Source organism: Neofelis nebulosa, chromosome 11, assembly GCF_028018385.1.
Source record: "Neofelis nebulosa isolate mNeoNeb1 chromosome 11, mNeoNeb1.pri, whole genome shotgun sequence".
Classification (NCBI taxonomy): Eukaryota; Metazoa; Chordata; class Mammalia; order Carnivora; family Felidae; genus Neofelis; species Neofelis nebulosa.
In genome coordinates this window covers 42,945,696-42,963,740 of record NC_080792.1, presented here as the reverse complement: position 1 = coordinate 42,963,740, position 18,045 = coordinate 42,945,696, and the positions used below count along the sequence as shown (strand labels likewise).

The window sequence follows — 18,045 nt, the reverse complement described above, 5'->3', positions numbered from 1 at the left end:
ACATTTGAAAGCAACAACAAGAACAAAGTAAAAAGTCATATTTAAGAAGCCAGTACTACTCAGTTGTGGGGAATAAGCTTAGGAATGCCCCAGGCTTACACCAATGGGTTAACAAGGCATAAAGAAGTACAAAGCCATAGGATGCTAACACCTGAGTTTGGGTAAACAATATTAGGCAAATAAGGATAGAGAAAGGGGGCTTAGGCCCCTAGAATAAAGGGGGGCTGGGGCCCCCAGTATAAAGCAGGGAGGTGCAAAGGCACCCAGCATAGGAAGGGGCAAATGCCCCAATATATAACACAGGTATATGAAATAAACAAGATTAGGTATTCAGGGCGAATGTGCCCCCCAATTTAGTACTATAGCCGAAAGCTTATTTCATAGGAAGGAAGGACCAGATTAGGTAAACAGGTAAATTGGGCTATAGACTGCTGCTCTGCCCTGCAGGGCAAAGTTGCCCAGAGGGGAGATAATTAACAAAATAAAAGGTGCCTTGTTAACCTTGATGTTATTTGCCCTGTCTTATCCCCTAGGCTAGCTAAGATAAACAGACATGGCGCCTCCTGTCTGCCATTAACAAACATCCATGCATCTGCTCAGTGCCCAGATTTTGTTTTATATTGACCCAAACCCCAAACACCATATATATTCAACACCCCTTTTTCCATCATGCCCATGAGTTAAAGTTCACCGATTCATTATCTCTGCGCACGCCCATCACGTTTGTAAGCCTTCTGATCTTAATAAATATGGGCAAGGACCTTTATTCTCAGCTCTTGTCTTTTCCCAGACATTAGCCATCTCTCGCTTTTCATCCTGCGTTCCACGCATTTCGCTGGCCAAAAGAGAACTGTAGACTTAGAGTCTACGACACTGTTCTTTTCCCCTCTCTCTCTTCCTCTCCACACAGCCACAACTACTAGTGTTGCTCTTATAATAGAATAAAGCAATCAAAATTGTTTATGATAATTCTCTCAGGAAACTTCCTTTGGAAGCTCCATCACACCAAATCCTTCTAACTTAACCTTACAAATTTTTAAGAGAAAATATCAATAGTTAAGCCAAATATTTGATGAGAAGAAGTGAAGTCTTAGGCTTACAAAAGAAACGATTCAGTAGGGAGAAAATAGTTGGGAGTATGTAAACAAGGCATTATTACTGGAACAAAATGAACTTGTCGTTATAAACATTAAAAATAAAAACTTTATTTCTTAAATTGTACAATCCAACATCTTTAAGTGAAAAAACCTGGTAATATTTTTAATAATTTCATTTCCACTAACTCCTTTTCTGACAAAGCACTGCAAAGCCCCAAACATGGACTATTCTGTGATGATAGACTACTAAACACATAAATAGCAGAGGGTTTTATTTCCTTTTTCTTTTTTATTTTTATTGAGGCCATACAGCATTTTTTTTATGTAATAAGCCATCCAACCTCGAGGTTTAACAATTCTAAGTTAATCATGTGTTCTGAACAAAAAGTTAGATATTTTTAGTGTCCAACAAAATTAAACTAAGCTTCATTAAGCCAGATAAGTAGAAAATAAGCAGTAGTCAATCCCTAATATGTACTAGGCACTGTGCTTTTTAAATACAACATAATTAATTCTTTTAAGGAATCTCTAAGGTGAGGACCATTATCACTATTTTATAGTTAAGAAAACTAAAGTTCAAACATGTTAAGAATTACTCCACAGGTTCATGATGCTGGGAATAGTACAATAAAAAGGAAGATGTAATTTTCAAAGAGACAAGGCCAAAGATTTTCTATTTGATTAAAAACACCAATTCTTAGATCAAAAAAACCCAGGAAACCCAAAGCTGGGAAATAAAATAAAATAAACTTTAGAGGAGTAATGGTGAAACTGTATGCAAATTAATTGACTGATTGATTGATTAATAAACATAAGGCAAGACAGATCTTGAAAACAACCTAGAAGAAATATCAGATTATGGGACATGAAAACAGTAATAGACTGATACCTGACACTCAACCAAAACAATTAGAGTGGGAAAACGATACAATAGTATATTTACTATGTAGAGAGAAAAGAACATTTATTCTGTACCCAAAATTGAATTTATTTTTCAAGTTATAGAATAAAAGAAAGACATGTTTAGATAAACTTTGAAAAGTTCAATCAACAAATCTTACCTAAAGGAAATGATAAAGGTTGCTTAGACAACGGTCCCTACTAGTGATGTGAAATATAAGAAATGGTGAGCAACACTATTGGTAAATATTTCTAGGAAATAGTGCATATATCAAAACAATGATTGGCTGTATACAACAATAATATAAAAATGCCTAAATATAGGAAGAAACAAGACAGACATTGGTTACTCAAAATAGCATATAATGTAGGCAGTATGTAATGAGCTTCAAAAGTACATAAAGTTATTGATTAGTAACACATAAATTAGCTTTTCTTAAAATTGTTTCATAAGCAGACAAAAGTAATTATACAGTATAAAACTTGCAGGAAAATCTATTTGAAAACATGGGGGAAAATAAAATAAAATAAATCCTTTCAAAAGAAGTTTAAAAAAAAAAACCAGTGGGAAACAGAAACCCAATTTAAATATAAATAAAAAAGAAGGACACCCGGGTGGCTCAGTCAGTTAAGTGTCCAACTCCTTTTTTTTTTAAATTTTTTAATGTTTATTCATTTTTGAGAGAAACAGAGCATGAGTGGAGGAGGGGCAGAGAGAGAGGGAGACAGAACCTGAAGCAGGCTCTAGGCTCTGAGCTGTCAACACAGAACCCGATGTGGGGATTGAACTCATGAACCTTGAGATCACGACCTGAGTCAAAGTTGAACGCTTAACTGACTGAGCTGCCCAGGCACCTCTTAAGTGTCCAACTCTTGATTTTGGCTCAGGTCATGATCTCATGGTTTGTGGGGTCAAGCTCTGCATCTGGCTCTGCGCTGACAGGATTCTCTGCCTCCTCTCTCTCTGACCTTTCCCTGCTTGCATGCTCTCTCAAAAACAGTAAATAAGTAAAACAAAAAAAACAAAAAACAAAAAAAACCCAAAAAACATATATATATATATATATATATATATATAGAGAGAGAGAGAGAGAGAGAGAGAGAGAGAGAGAGAGAAGGAAAAAGAGAGAGAGAAAGCACATGGTAAAAGAATAGGAAGGCATATGTGAATATAATGAAAAATATAAATAGATTAAATTAATAAATCTACCTTAGAAAAAAACAAAGTTTAAATATGTTAGTTACAAGGAAAATTTCTAAAACATAAGAATGCAGGAAGCCAGAGAGTTAAAGAATGAAAAAAAAAAATAACCTGGTGAAAGATATTAAATGGTCAAAAAAAGACTTTAGGATAAAATGCAAATCAAGAGAGTCTCCAGAAAATGATATAATGTTCAACTCAGTAACAAGATATAATAATTCCAAATTTGTTATGCCAAATAACTTAGCTTCATAATAGATAAAATAGGTTGGACTTCACGAATCCAATTTTAGTAGGAATTAACTAATCTAAGAACATGCTAGAATGTTTAAGCACTATTCTCAGAAATTAATGGGTCAAATAAATAAAAATAACACCACATAGAAGATATGAATTCAACAGTTTGTATGCTTAATTTATCAGGAATATTTTGGACAGTATTGGAATATAACATTTAAGAAGTAAAGAACACATTTTTCAAGCACAAATTGAACATTTATGAAAAGTCTCTTCACAGTAGACAATATAATTTAATATAATTTCTCTAATTATATTCCCCTTAGGATCACATCTCTGATCATAATGCAATTAAGTTAGAAATCAATAGTAACACCACCAACAAAAACTAGAAAACTCTCTGTGACTGGTAATTAGAAAAAAAGATGTCTAAAATCACTGAACAAAGAAGTAATCACTATAAAAAGTACAAAGTTTAACTAGACTAGATTATTCTAATGGAAATACTATATGAAAAAACAAATATGTTACTATTGGAGTAGAAAGTATATAAACTTAAATTCAATATTAGAAAGGCAAACAAATGAAGATTGTTAAACTAGATGATCTTTTTTTTGTATATTTGACACAAAATGTTATATTAATTTCAAGTGTATACCTTGTCTCAATTTCATTCCTCACTTAAAAAAAGTTCACAGCTGCTGAGTTTTATCTAACTTTTAAGCAATTTTGCTATTTAGTTATTTAATTAAACAAGGATGTAGTGAAAAATAATAAATTCATAAATGTACTTTAGGAAAATAGTTAAGTTTTACTACTGAAGTCTGTTAGTATTAAAAAAAATAAAGTTTTGTCTATTATCCTACTTATAAATACAGGTATAAATACTCACTACTAATCACAAACAAAAAATAACAAAGTTAAAATCTAGTGGGATGCCTGGGTGGCTCAGTTGGTTAAGCAGCCAACTCTTGATTTCAGCTCACGTCATGATTCCAGGGTCATGGGATTGAGCACTGTATCAGGCTCTGCAATATTAATGGAACCTGCTTGGGTTCTCTCTCGCTCTCTGTCTGCCCCTCCCCAGTTCCTAGCAAAATACCAAAAGGACAATACTCAATAACAAGTAGATTTTATTTGTAAAATTCATAGGGATTTTAATATAATAGAAAAGTAATTCAATTAGCTTAAAAACACATGAAAATAAATTGAAATTCAATTGCAAGATGTTAATGTAGGTTGTGAAATGAGTCAAGGAAGTTAATCGCAGGGAAATAAGAGGAATGGGGGAGCCAAACAAAAAAAGGAACAGAATATATATACATAAACATGAAGACACGCTTATTTATATTCTAACAAGAAATTGTACATATTCATAAAACAATATATGTGTGTATATTTAAAGAATCTGAATAATTAAACAAAACACAAATAGTTGCAGGAAATAAAATTTTATTATTTGTAAATGTCTTTTTTTTTAATGTTTTGACTTTTTAAAAGTTTATTATTTTGAGAGAGAGAGCATGAACGTGTGGGGGATGGGCCGAAAGAAAGGGAGAGAGAAAATCCCAAACATACTCTGTGCTGTCAGCACAGAGTCCAACACAGGGCTCAAACTAATAAACCTTGAGATCATGACCTTAGCCAAAATCAAGAACCAGATGCTTAACCGACTAAGCCACCCTGGCACCAATAAACATTAATTCTGTATTAAACTTATGATCAAATTATAGTCCAAAGTTAACACTGTATTTCTTGATCCAGAAATTCCCATGAAAATGATTTTACTCTATTAACTGCAACTATTCAAATTATGGTCAAGATTATGTATTGAGAAAGCAAAGGCCATTATTATATATATGAAAAATGAGGCTTTTAATGTATATTCTAATTTTCAACATATATTGAGCTCCTACTTAATGTCTAGAAAGAACAAATAAACACTAAATAAAGTAAAATATTCATAGAAAGTTTACTAAGTTTAGGATAGGGAGTATAGGATCAAATCTTTCTCTGTTATGCAAAATCTTTTTCACATTAAAATTCTCTTTGCCTTTCAGAATCTTCATATATGTACATGTACATGTATGAAGAAGGGATATTTGTAAAGTCACATGTTTGTGCTGGGAACAAAACAAGACAATATATATGGAAATATGTGATATAGAGTAAAAAGCTAGAGTTGAAATCAGCAACTGACCCTTAAAAATACCAGAAATTTGAGATAGGAGGCTTCTAAGGTGAACTTTTTCTTTTTATTTTAAAAAGAGAGCACATGCAAGCTGGGGTGGGTGGAGAGGGTCAGAGGAAGAGAGAGAGAGAATCTTAAGCAGACGCCACACACAGCACGGAGCCCAATGTGGTCGTGGGGCTCAATCCCACGACCCTGTGATCATGACCTGAGCCAAAATCAAAGGTCCAATGCTCAATAAACAGAGCCACCCAGGCACCCCTCAAGGTGAACTTTTATCTTTCTCAATTTTATACTGAGTTTTATATAGGAGTCACTGAATCTATAATATATTTACCATACTATCAATTAAAAACAATATTTGATGCAATAAATAATAAAACAACTGACTTTATTAAGTAGTAAACTTTATCCCAAATAATCAAAGCAGAGACATAATTTGCCTACATATATAAAATTAGGAATGATGTCAAGCAACCCAAGGTCTTCAGAAACATGTATTTCATAATAATGGCAAATCTACATATTGTGGATATAAGATATATACATATATATATACACACACACGTACGTATATATACATATATAATAAATATATTATACATAATAAATCCATATAATCTATATAATCTATATATAATCTATCATATATAATCATCAATATATATTATCAACCTATAGGAGGTTGACTGAAAGCACAATCACTCTGTTCAATGTAAAACGCATTGTGCCAATAGCAGAGTAATTTTATAAGACCAAAGGAATCAGGGACAAAAAAGCAAAAATCAGAAGGAAGTGAGCAGGCAATTTATAGATATTAGAATAGACAACTGATGCCTCTCTTGCCCTGTCATATTGAGATGTGTCAGTACTCTTTTCCAACCATCAATCATTGCTACTCAATTTAATTATCCCATAATATCTCCCAATACCATTTTATCTGAGTTAACATTCACCAATGACCTTCTAAATGGTAACATGTTTTTTTAACTCTACAATCATATATGTATACTTCAGAGCACATTTATCCCCACTCAAAGTTAGTTTCTTTATTTATAAAATAGAGAAAATAATACACATATCTCCTGTGAGCATTAAATGAGACAGTGTTGTAAATAGGCCATTGTTACCCCACAAATGTTAGTAATATATTAATTCCATATACTTCTAACTTTATTTTTGGTAGTGGATACATAGATTTTATTCACACGAGTATATACTTCAAGACATGTGACAATTGCACATATTACTAAAAGTGGGTGAATTAATTTAATGTCTTGGTTAGTAGCAGTCAAATTCACCAGTGCTTTGATTACAATAATAAAAATTATAAACATTATTTTGGGGACTTGTCTAGTAGAATAACAATTATCTTACTACAGATGCTGTTGCCAAGATTTAATAACTTCTTGACTTTTAGGCAAGGCAACGTGCTCACTTAATTATATTTTCCTCTATTAATATGCATTTGATTTAATACATAGGATTGTCTTAACCACACTGATGTTAAAAAATAAACATAACAGTTTCCCATATTATATTTCAAGATATGCACTATACTTTATACATGTGATAACATATCCTCTGCTGTTAGCAAATTTTGGCTCATGGTGAATGGAAAGATTTTACTTTAGACACCTTGGAGAAGGAAGAAAACTTGGAGAAAGAAGAAAACTAGGAAAAGTCTTTACATATTTAGGTGTCATTTAGGAACACTCTATGTCATTCTTATTCAGTAGTCATTCTCCAGATATGTGGCAGTAATATAGGTTAAGATGTAAAGGAATACACATATGTTAGCCTTTCACATGAGGTTTATTTTTGATGCCAATTATCAGAGTAGATTTTTCAGTCTAGGGTAAGATACAAACTCATTTCACATGGGCCACAGTCATTGGGGTTAATGATTTTTTGTTGTTACTATGTGGACTCAAATCTGATCTGGTCACCTAGAAGTAAGTAACCGCATGTGTCATAATAAATTATTCAATAGGTTTCTCCAGTTTATATTTTAAGCATTTTACTTAGAAGAAAGTATATCATCAAACTCTTGAAAGTATATCATCAAACTCTTCAGATATTTAAATGTGTAAATATATATATATACATATATATGTGTGTGTGTATATGTATGTGTATACATATATACATACATATGCATATATACATATATACAGATACATACACACACACACATATATATATATATATATATATATATATACACATACAGACATATAATTTTCATGAATTTTCCCAAGAGGTTTTTGCAGATTCTCACTCATTTTCATGGTATTATAGAATTATAATCACTATCATCCCAGCATACAGATAAAGCTATCACCTTCTTAAATAATACATAGAATGCTGATTGCATGTAGCTGACTTTTCTACTAGTGATTAGCTCTGGTTTGCTGGTTTACTGTATTTTTGACCGTTGGGTGAAGCCACTTCTTTCATTAGTTAAGTATTGTAGGTGTAAATTGTGTTTATTCCCACAATGTTATTGGTGATTAAGTATAACTAAGCTTTACCCTATTTCTTTCAAGTTAAAAACACAATTTATAAATGTAGATATCTTCTGAAGACGACAGAAAGGCTGTTTGGAACCTAGATTTAACTTGTTTATGAAAGAAGTGCAATTCGGACAGATATTATTTCAGAATTGGAAATCTCCAGCACCCTCTATTTTGTAATGTTTAGAAGAGAATAGACTAAGTGTGTACCTTACTAAATTATTACCAACAAATGTGGTAAAAGTCTCCCAGTACATATACCATTCTTTCAAATACTGACCCAGAAGTGGTACTTAGATGCTTTCCCTTCCTCCTCCTCCTCCTCTTTCTTCTCTTGTTCCTTCTCTTCTTCTGCCTTCTTTTCCTCCTATGCACAAATGTGAGTTAAGTGCAATCTCTCCCATTGAAATTATTTGGAAAAAAACAACTCAGGAGAGAATGTCTAACAATTTCTGGGATTTAGGGTTTGCAAATTGTGTGTGTGTGTGTGTGTGTGTGTCCTCTGTACGTGTATATCAGTGCGTGTTTCTAGGTGTTATGGATAGAGAAGTTGTGATAGAAACTTTTCTTTCATCCATAGACCAACTTTTCTAAAGTAAATATGTTCTATATTGCTAAATTTAATATAGTTCACATTTCCTTCAAAATCATTAAGCTTTGGAACCTCTTATAAGGGAATTACCGATAACTATAGTATGAGCAATTCTCTACAAATGAGATTTTTCTTCTATTTAAAAATTTTAGGGCCATTATATCTTTATGGCAATACTAAGAAGAAATAAGGTTAAACAGAAACATTTTTATCTTTTTGGTATAATCCCAAGTGCAAGTCTGACTTTTACAAAGATTGTTAGAGCTACCTATCCCTCTCTCTCTTTTCCCCCAAAAAAGCCTCAACAATTCTAATAAAAATCAGTAAATACTTTCTAATTTGGCTTGATTATCTCATGTAGGATAGAGACAAATTAACAAACCAAGAACCATTGTCACAGAAGTAACAACAACAAAAAGTAAATACAGATATCATGCCTGCATATGCATATGTCGATGTACAGTGAAACATAAGATTGTGAGTTAGTGGTTCTGTGTGTCTCAGTTTTGTTAATAGTATATTTCTTTCTATTTCTGATCTTAACAATTATGTATCTGAAAGTTAAGGTAGAGGCTCATTACTGAAATTATAGTTAGCTCACTTTTGTGTATTCTGTTTTATTTAAAAAATGACAATTCTTTTTTATGTGTACAATGCCATCATGTATATACTATGTGATATAAATTATTTCAAGTCCTTTAAAGATTCTTGGTATTTAAAATGAACTTTGCCTTCATAGAAAAACAACAAAGATATTGTGTCTCACGCATGTGGAAGAAAAAATGGATGAGCTCAGAGAAAAATTATAGCATTATATTGGGCACCTCAGGGCTAAAGTTGACTGAAACAGAAAAGATTGTCTTTGGTTTGATGAAACTAATAAATCATTAATTAGGTTGAAGGGAAGCAGTAGCAATCAGCATAGCTGTCTGACAGCTGGGATTCTGTCAGAAGATTGTCAGGTACTCTATTACTTCAGAGTGACATGGAATTGGGAACTGAATGACAGCAGTTGACAGAAATATAATTTTTTCAAGAAACATATATTTAAAGCTCTAATTAAGCATAATGACAAGGAAAAACAAGGATACCCTGCTGAGAAACAGAGGATGTATGTTCTCATTCCAACTTTATCTTCTCCGGGATAGTTAAGTAAATTAGTAGTCCTCTTTGAATTAGATGAATTAGATGTTTATTCATGTTTTGGGAAAGCCTTAAATTGATAGAATTCTCAGCTGAAAGTATGAAAACAAACAAAAAATAAATAAAACTGCCAATAACTGTTTTCCAATTAAATTGTATAGCATGGCTGTTAAATTTGTGAAATCTTTAAACTGTAAGAAAGAAAGTAATATTTACTGGAATCAAGCATATGCACTGTAAGAATCTTAGACTGTCCAGGGTATTGTATGCGATATAAAATTGTTGTGAAGATGACAATGATGACGACGACTACGACTACTACTACTAGGATTATCATTCTATCCTTATCACAATAAATCGAGACTGGTATCATCATTTTGTAGAAATGGAAATTGAAGTTAGTGACAATGCATGCTCACTCATTTTAGTAGTCATATATCTGTTGTGCCTGTTACTTCTCTTTAGAAGTAATGCTCTTACTTGTTAAATGAAATAAGCACTAGTAGGTTCCCAGGGGATATTTAAAATATTTCTTTCTTATTCCTGGAATAAAAAGATTTTCTAAAGTTTCATGTGCATTTCTGATGTTATTTTTAGTAATAGAAGTGTTCATGGTTGTGAGTTTCTCTTGAACATAATGAATTAACTCGCATTATCAAGTCAAATAAGAACTTAGAAAAATAAAATAACAGTAACAAGAAGAGTAACAGAAGAAAAGAATAATGAGGATAACAGCAAAGTTGATATAGCTTGTCAAATTCACCTAAGCTGATATTTAAAGGAAAGGAAAACAAACAAAAGTTTACGAAAATAAGAGATAGCACAAGCATACAAAATAGGAAATATGAAATGTGAAACAACAAAAATGAGAGAAATTTTTACAATTTTGAGGGTCATCAGCCAAATTATAAGAAAGTATATTTGACTACTTAAATATGTGAATAATTTACTAAGCAATCATTCAGTACAATTTGTTAAAAGAAATGGAAGCCTAACATGGAATACTAAAAAGTACATAATGCTAAATAACTCAGAAAATGAGATAAAGTGAAAAAAAGAATATATCGGCCAGTTAGAAAAAAGAGCAAGAGGATTACTTAATCAAAACTTATCACTAATCATATTAATGTATGTGTTCAAAACTCCCATATAAAAGGCCAAAAGTATAAGACAGTATAAAACAAAATGTTCAGTTATAGTTATCAAAAAGAAATATGTTTTAAATGAAAGGACACAGCAGGGTTAGAAGCATAAGAATTAAAAATTCTATATATAAACGTATCAACGTACAGATATACATGTGTGTACATATTTAGCAATTTTTGTAATACAGTTAAAATCAGTAGTATCCTGGATATGTTTAACAGATTGCTCTCTGGGAGAATGTAAAAACAATGACAACCCCAATTAAGGTAGACATTACAGTTCTTAATAAAATAATAGGAAATTAAACTGAATGATACACAAGAATGTTAATACACCATAACAAAGAGTACTTATTAAAATCACACAGGTTGGCTTAACATTCAAAAACCAACTGATATAATTCACTTTCTATTCAAAACAAAAGAAAATATGTATCATCTAAATACATGGATAAGGCATTTGAAGAAATCTGTCACCCATGCATCATTTAAAAACAGAACAAAACAAACATAGAACATAAAATTTTTGCAGCAAACTTAAAATAAAAGGGAACTTCCTTGACCTGATAAAGGGCATATATGAAATATCTATAGACTTCATTATATGCAATGCTGAAAGCAAGAACATATGTTATCCCTCAGAGCAGTAACAAGCCAAGAATGTCTGTTCTCCCTATCTTCCTTCCCTATTATACTGGAGCACATAGCCAGAAAAATAAAGCAAGAAAATAATTAAGGACTAAAATATTTGCAAGGAGAAAATAAAACTTTCATTATTCACAGATGACATAAAATATGCATAGAAATCCTCAGATACTAGAAATTGTAAATACATTCACCTAGTTCATATTATGTAAGATCAACACCCAAAATTGTTCAATTATATTTCTTTAAACTAACAACAAATAATTTAAAATAAATATTTAGAGTGCCATATACAATATCTTGACAAATATTAAATACTGGAGTTCAATTTAATAAAACACGTTCAAGACTACTAAAAATGCTGTCACAAACAAACAAACTAAACAAACAAAAAGTAGAAACAGACCCATAAATACAGAGAACAAACTGGTCATTGCTGGAGGAGGGGAGAGGGGTAGGGAGATGAGGGGAAAAAGACAAAATGCCACTAAGAGCTATTGAAAGAAAGAGGAAAGAAAGAAAGAAAGAAAGAAAGAAAGAAAGAAAGAAAGAAAGAAAGAAAGAAAGAAAGAAAGAAAGAAAGAAAGAAAGAAAGAAAAGAAAGAAAGGGAGAGAGGGAGGGAGGGAAAGAAAGAAAGAAAGAGAGAAAGAAAGAAAGAAAGAAAGAAAGAAAGAAAGAAAGAAAGAGAAAGAAAGAGAAAAAGAAGAAAGGAAGGAAGAAAAATAAATGGACAAATATAACAATTTTATGGAATAGAAATTTCTGTATTAAGATGTTATTTGTAACAAAACTGTTCTATGAATTTAACAAGATTCATTCAAATTACCTGGGGGTATTTTTGTAGAAATTAATATGGTGCCTTGTGCAAACCACTTCAACTTCCAAAACAAATTAAAAAAAAATAACGTTTATTTTTGAGAGAGAGAGAGAGACCAGGGTAGAGAAAGAGGGAGGCTCTGAGCTGTCAACACAGAGCCCAATGCAGGGCTCAAAGTTATCTACCGCGAGATCATGACCTGAGCAGAAGTCAGATGCTTAACTTACTGGGCCACTCAGGTGCCCCTTCCAAAACAATTTTTAGGACAAAGAATAATGTTGGAAGATTTCTACTACCTGATAGGAAGACATATTGTAAAGTTACATTAATCCAGTGAATGTGGTAGCTGCATTAGGATAGGGATATAGATCAATAGAATAGAACAAAGAACAGAGAAAGACTTACACAAGTTTTTAATTAATTTTGAAAAAAACACTAACATCATGCAATGAGGGAAATTGGTTTTTTCAAGAAATAATGCTGGATGAACTGAATATTCATATAAAAGTTAACATTAACTCATCTTACACCATATACAAAAATAACTCTAACTGAATAATAGACTTAAAAACAAATCATAAATAAAGGATAAATCCATAAGTACTTTAAAAGGAAACTTTAATTTTTTAATGGTTATTTATCTTGGAGAGAGAGAGAGAGAGAGAGAGAGACAGAGAGAGAGAGAGAGAGAGAGAGAGAGAGAGAGAGAGAGAAGGGCAAAGAGAGAGGGAGACACAGAATCTGAAACAGGCTCCAGGCTCTGAGTTGTCAGCACGGAGCCCGACGCGGGACTTTGGCTCACAAACTGTGAGATCATGATGAACAAATGAACCATGTATCATGACCTGAGCCGAAGTTGGATGCTTAACTGAAACACCCAGGCACCCCTTAAAGGGAAACTTCTAGAGAGAAAAAGTCTTTGCATTTTTGGGGCAGGTGAAAATTTCTTAGGACAAAAAATAATGTATAAACGAAAAAAAAACCATAAATTGGATTTCATTAAAACTAAAAGTGCTCTTCAAATGACACCATTTAGACAATGAAAGGGCAGGCAAGACAATGGAAGAAAAACATATATAAAAGTCCTCATATTAAATATATAAAGAAGTCTTATAACTCAATAGAAAGAAGACAATTCTTAAAAGTGAGCCAAATATTTGAAGAGAACTTCATGAAAGAAGATATGCATTTGACCAATGAGCACATAAAAAGATAATATCAACAGCAGAAAAATGCAAGTTGAAACTACAATGAAATAGCACTATACATCAACTAGATTGACTAAAATTTGAAAAGCCTGACAATGACAAGTTTTAGCATGGTTGTAAAGAAACTGGAATCTTCACACATCGCTAGTAGGAATGCAAAATGTCACATCCAACTTAGAATACAATTTGGAGTTTCTTATAAAGTCACAAATGCACTTACTATACAACCCTAAATACCCTTTCCTTAGTATCTATCTAAGAAACATAAAAACATGTAACAACAGGGAGATGTGTATAAGAATGCCCATAGAAACTTCATTCTCAATAGCTAATAGTAAACAACCCAAGTGTCTGTCAACGCATACATGGGTAATTAAATTGTGAAATAGCCATATAATGCAATTCATTATGTCACTGAAATGACATAAACTATAGATAAATAAAACACAGATACAACTCAAAAACATAACTGAAAGGAATGAAATCATGCATAAACAGAATGCATACTGTATGTTTCCACTTGTTTTTGGAAATTCAAGAGCAAGCAAAAGTAATCCATGGTAACAGACAGCACATCAGGGATTAGTCTAGGACCAGAATTGGGGGAATTTACTAGAGGACTATGGGGAAACATTTTTGGGATGATAGAATGATTCTAGTTCTTCACTGTGGTGATGGTTCCAAAGAATATACCTTTGCCAAAACTTACCAAGCTGTACAATTACAATAAATACATTCTACCACATGCAATTATAACTCAAAAGATTATTTAAAGATGGATCATGTGTGAGAAGCAGTACACAATTTTAAGAGTGATATCTTGGGTAGGTAAAAGGCGTTGAGATCCAAGTGATGGGATTAACACTGAGATCTTAGGTACAGTTTTGGAGTAAGGAGACATTGAGAGATAATCTGTATTTAGTGCATAGTTTAGTAGTTTAGCTATCTTTTCTTTATTTTTGCCAGGTGAATAAACAAAGGAGAGATTGGTCTTTTTGAAGGAAGCACACTTTGCTTCAAGTAATGCAAGAGGTAAGGATTAGTTCTTTGGCAAGAGTTGAAACAGAGAAAAAAATGCAAGAATGAAATCCAAAGGTGGTTTGAAAAAAACAAACAAACAAACAAACAAACAAACAAACAAAAACAAAGCAAAGCAAAGCAAACCCAACCCAACCCAACCCAACCCACACAGGACCAGGGGACAGATTTAGAACAGATTTAGGAGGCACTGAACAGAGGAGAGGCACTGAAAAAGGAGGAGGAGGGGAAAATGAAATTTAAAGGATAGTTCCTGGAAAACCTACCAGAAATGAACTCAGCAAAAACATAGTTGGATACTTATTCCAACCTTCAGAAGAGTCTCAGAAGAGGAGATGTTGGCCCTTTTTAAAGTCCAGGGCCAGTCTTTACATTTATGTTCTGTATTTCTTCTAGGTTTTAGGCCCTAAGCCACCTGTGATTCCTTTACTATTCTCTTCCTTTTGAATCTTCCACTTTTCTCTCACCATTAATTCCTTCCCACCAAAGTACCAGTGTGCTGATGTGTTTTTCATCTTAATAACAACAACAAAAACCTTCCCTCCAGCCTGCCACTTTCCCTAACTACCAACCTATCTTTTCCTTCTTTTAAAGACAACCCCCACCCTCCTGCCCCAGAACATTCAACAGTCCCTTCCTATTCACACTGTGGTCTTCAGATCAGCACCATCATTACCTGGAAGCTTATCCAAAGTGTAGAATCCTAAGCATTCTCTTATTTACCCCATTTTTTCTGATTTTTTTTTCCATGCTTTGGTAATGGAATTGATATTATTCCATAAATTTTCCCAATCTGAGCTATAGTTCAGAGCCATCTACCTGGATTCACTTCACTACACATTGAATTTATTGCAAAAAATAAATTTCAAGATACCTAGGATCCAAAATTAAATCCAGAATCCTTATTTAAAAAGAAGCATAGTTTATCTATATAAAAATGAATTGAGGATATATGCATGGGAGTAATTGTAATTATGAACTATAAACTGTACAATATAACCCAGCTGAGCAAGTAAATAATGCATAAATGAGGTGACTGGATGGTGAAAATTTGTTAGGGTCAATAGGTGGTAGACCTTATTGCAATCTAGTTGGTAAATTAGCAAAAGTAGTTAAAAATATAGAAGACGACACACAGTAGAATATTTGAATTTGAAACAGATGAAATGACAGGTCAATTACAACTCTATTTGTGATAAGCACAAGACTGTGGCTCCAACATTAAAGGCTACATAACAAGTAGTCTATCCCCACTGTCCTTAAGGTTTTTCATCTCAGTTTTCTCCTATTTTCCCCTGATCCTCAGTATCTTCATGTTATGAGTGTAACAACTGTGCCTACATCTTAGCTTTGTTGTGATTATTAAATGAGATTAGAAATGTAGGGCACTTTGCACATTGTCAGGAACTTTGTTAGTCTTTGTAAATGTTAGCTATGGTTTTTTATCCTTTCACTCCTCTGTCCCCTCCCCCATCTAATTCTCCTACTTTTTACTACCAATACTAGTATTCTTAGATACTACTGTGACCATCCTTAACATTCTTTTTATCATAATTATGCTACTCTTCCATATTGCTTAAAATTTGGCAGGACTTCTACTAAATTTATAGAATATGCCAATGTCATTATACAGAACACATGTTTGCGAGCAAGTAAATGCATTCCTAATGCTTTAGTATGCTGTGATTGCTCATTTATTAGCATTGCCATATGTGCACTATGTTTATATAAGGGAGACTTGTTCTTACAACTGAAGGGAAAACATCACATTATAATTAAGAATGACAAGTGATATGGACTTGACTATACTATACTAATGATTTGTCACTCTTGTTAATATAGTAGTCACTAAATTATAATAGTATTAAAAACATTATTAAAGAAATATTTGAAGTACATTGCAAATATTTGACATATCACATGTTTTTCCAATGCTAATTCTTCTAATCAAAGGTTACAATGTGATAGACATCTTCTGGGGTGACTTCTATTCACAAACTAGATGCTCAGTGACAAATGTTGGCAGAGCCAATATATTAGTCAATATATTAGCATAAAACATAATGCATGCTAAAAAAAAACTGATGCAGCAGATTTAATGGGGTGGCAAAGATAATTTAACTTAGCAAATATTTGCAAAGGTGTGATCAGGGACAAGGAAACTAACAAGGAGCAGAGAGATGCAATAGTGGGGCCTTTGAATGGCAAGGAAAAGACAATAGTTACAAGAACCCAGTTGAAAGGTGGTGCTATGGAAAAGACTTCCAAACAGGAGAGGTAACTCTAGTGGAATGCAGTAACTGCCAGAATTGTATTGGGGTAGGTAAACAAAGGGGATTATAAAATTCCTGACCTCTTTTCACTCTCCTCTGATTTCCTCCCTATCTCTTCCAATGACCAAATCCAAGAAGACAAAGTGTTATATAGTCCAAGAAGGGGATCCTGTAGCTGTCAGCTCCAGCATAATAGAGCAAGGTAGAGAAAACAAGAGGATGGTTCTGAGAGAGGCTAACAAAAAAAAACCATATATTAAGACAATAATAATCTTTCATCAATCAAAACTGACATGCACAGAATTTTCCAAAATAGGCTCATACTGATATTATCTTTTACCTATGGTATCCAGGATGCATGCTATTTTTTATTTGATCAAACTTACACAATGCTATATGTAAATTATATCTCAATAAACAGGAAAGCATTCAAAACCAATTTATAAATGTCTCTGCAGGATAGTCCACTGAGGAAGAGTGGATATGAAGTAGAAGATGCAATATACAATACACCTAACTTACTTTTTTTTCATCAGTGGCTAAAGGGCTGGCTAGATGCAAAGGAGAAGATTGTGGATTGGAAGAAATATATCAGAGGAAGGCATATGATCCACATTTCAGTATAGACCCAACAGATGAAAATATTCAAATGTATAAAAAATGCTCATCTAAAGTATTTTACTGAAAAATATGTTCTTCATAATAAGTTAGGTAGAATGACCACTCTGTAGATGTCAGTTGTCTATCTTCTCTCTACAACACAGTATGACAGTGTGTTGTTTACTGCGCTCATACACAAAGAAGGAATGGGGTAAGACTGAGGGTCATTCATAGTCTGGGAAGCACAGACATTCCCTAATCAAGACCTCCATTTTGAGCCCTCAATTCTCTTATACAGCAACCAACCCCATTTCTTGCTTTTTGGGGACAAATAACTTTAGTACCATCACATCATGTTTTGGCCAGCAATTCAGTCTTACAAAATAATGACTTAAAGGCCTCAACAAGTACAAAAAGATTGAGATCATATCATGTATATTT

At 32.9% G+C, this 18,045-nt stretch overlaps 1 long non-coding RNA gene across 1 annotated transcript in view; it reads left to right on the top strand.

Moving 5' to 3' along the window:
• LOC131489786 (uncharacterized) overlaps positions 1–17,680 on the top strand; it is a 36,295-nt gene extending 18,615 nt beyond the window's left edge. The window contains exons 3-4 of the long non-coding RNA XR_009250742.1: positions 14,660–14,725; positions 17,541–17,680. This is a non-coding gene — a long non-coding RNA (uncharacterized LOC131489786). The remainder of the gene's footprint in view (positions 1–14,659; positions 14,726–17,540) is intronic.
• Positions 17,681–18,045: the final 365 nt, after the last annotated feature.